General features: G+C 44.0%; 2 non-coding genes across 2 annotated transcripts in view; both read right to left on the reverse strand.

The window, feature by feature from the left end:
• Positions 1-1,008: 1,008 nt before the first annotated feature.
• On the reverse strand, positions 1,009-1,163 carry LOC143261406 (5.8S ribosomal RNA). The gene has a single exon (XR_013035534.1). It is a non-coding gene; the product is annotated as a 5.8S ribosomal RNA (ribosomal RNA).
• A 1,331-nt stretch (positions 1,164-2,494) lies between these two features.
• Positions 2,495-2,500, reverse strand: part of LOC143261413 (small subunit ribosomal RNA) — a 1,921-nt gene continuing 1,915 nt past the window's right edge. Inside the window, exon 1 of the ribosomal RNA XR_013035541.1 lies at positions 2,495-2,500. This exon is cut by the window's right edge and continues 1,915 nt beyond it. This is a non-coding gene — a ribosomal RNA (small subunit ribosomal RNA).

Below are 2,500 nucleotides of genomic sequence, written 5' to 3' on the forward strand. Positions count from 1 at the left end.
CACAAAAAACCCTTAAAGCAAAAAAAAAACCGTTTATCGCGCCTCACCAATATATCTTTTATAAAATTCGATATCCTCTCCAAATATAGATCTTCGAAACACTCGCAAGACGATTACAATCGGTATAACTTTAACGTCCGTCCGAAAAGTACTTTCGGGGACTAGACGACCGATTGATCTCGTGCGGTTTCGCTATTCGATCATTTGAAGAGAACAAAAAGATATATGGGGCGACCGACAAACGGTTTTCCGTAGAACCAGACTCGCGATTGCGTTGACACACACACATCATAGCCACACCAATAGAAGAGTTTTAGGACGGTAACCCGGGTGGGGTGTTCTTTACTCAGAATATGTGCAACATCGGATCTATATAGCCATCGATACAATTCGTACACAAATGTGTCGTACGAAGAGAGAGACTTTTTTTCCTCTGGCAACATAACGGTAAGAGACATCCTTCCACACTCATAGGTTCCACTCCCTGGGGCTATGATATATATATATACATATAAATTCAAATTCGAAGCAACGGTCACAATTCTACTCTATATTTTTGCGGGTTATGTGTTCTTTCGTTCAATTTCTTTCATGCGTTCGTTCGATCTCTGTACACAGTCTTCACATAGGACAGACTCGTGTAGTACGCTTTCGTGGGTTAAACCCATCTCGTTTCATTTCAGGCGACGTCGGGAGCGCGTTGAAAATGTACCAGTGAAATCTCGATAGTTCTACGGATACGAATCGTCCCGAAAAAGATTTTGTCACCGCTTCGAAGCGGTGTTTCAGACGGGCGGACGTATATAAAACATATACGACACACGACACCGCCTTCCACACTCACGCTAGTTCGAACACGATTTCCATCTCTCTCGAAGACTGTTAGACGTACGTAAAATTTCTCAATATTCATAGGACCGCGACAAACGCCGACGAAGCGCCCATCATTCGCTCGTACGTATATAGGCAACAAGTGCCATCAACGCAAGCAGTTTATAAGTACGTAAACGACCCTCAGCCAGGCGTGGTCCAGGAATTGTATCCGTGGACCGCAATGTGCGTTCGAAATGTCGATGTTCATGTGTCCTGCAGTTCACACGTTGACGCGCAATTAGCTGCGTTCTTCATCGACCCACGAGCCAAGTGATCCACCGTTCAGGGTAATTTTTCCCTTTTATTCTCTCATATATATAATGTGTATTTGCTATCCACCACATTTTTGTGTTATATTTCGGAACAAGCCGATACCCGAAGAGCTCCAACCAGCGCGCGAAGGAGATTCGGGAGTCGTCGTACAACGACATAATTGTCCCTTAAAGAACGAGATATTTCCGTCGAAACCATATATATATGTACGAGCAAATCCAAAACCACTGTTTTCTTGCAAGTTCGACGGTCGGAGCGAATAGAACATTGAAAAGCCTTCTATCGAAGAAACACAGAGAGTATATCACCTCCAAAAACGACGGGGATATGGATATTCAAACTGGACAATTATCAACCCGATACTGGATTCGAAAAGTTTCTCTCTCCTTTCGTCGTTATTTACACCGGACGGACTCACGGCCGGCTCTAGCTGGGTGTCATATATATATACGTCCCACGCTCATGCTGCCACTAGCGCGCAACAGAGTAGGGTGTCAATGACAACGACACAGCATTGAAACGAGCTACACAAGCCGGTCTCTCTTGATACCAATGTAAACGAGCATTAAGTTATCTTCAGACTGCCCGATATTTTCGTCCTTTGGACTTTCCCAACGATTCCTTTTTTTCTTTTTTTTTTTACACCACAGCGAAGACTTGAGGAAGCGTGATTAGCACGCTCGCATCCCTCCCTGTCCTACTACAACTGTGTGTGTGTGTGTGTGTAAAGAAAGAAAAAAGAATACATTGGCTTTCTCTCTATCGAGAAGATGGCCTACGCAACGCAGATCAAAGGCCTAATACGTGTAATATAATACGCGTCTGGCCGTGTATAAATCACGCACGAATGATCTGGTCGGGCCCAACTCTTCTCGTACGCTTATTTTTCCGTGTTGGGGCACTATCATAAAATCACACAAACCCCAACACGTGTGTGTCTTGGAAGGAAGATGGCCTACGCAACGCAGATCAAAGGCCTAATACGTGTAGTACACACGTCTGCCGTGTAAATCACGCACGAATGATCTGGTCGGGCCCAACTCTTCTCCACCACACCACATCCCAACTTTGTACATTTTTATATATTTTTGTGCGTTGGGGCACCTTCATAATCACAAACCCCAACAACACATATATCTCTCTCTCTTTGAAAGATTTGTTGTGGCCTACGCAACGCAGATCAAAGGCCTAATACGTGTAGTACACACGTCTGGCCGTGTAAATCACGCACGAATGATCTGGCGGGCTCAACAATATCTTTTTTTTTTATATGAATTCTTATCCACAAACTAATCGAATTCATTTTCTCTCCTCCTCTCCTCTCTCTTTGAGATATATTGGAACATTGTAATGA

Source organism: Megalopta genalis, unplaced genomic scaffold (assembly GCF_051020955.1).
Source record: "Megalopta genalis isolate 19385.01 unplaced genomic scaffold, iyMegGena1_principal scaffold0051, whole genome shotgun sequence".
Classification (NCBI taxonomy): Eukaryota; Metazoa; Arthropoda; class Insecta; order Hymenoptera; family Halictidae; genus Megalopta; species Megalopta genalis.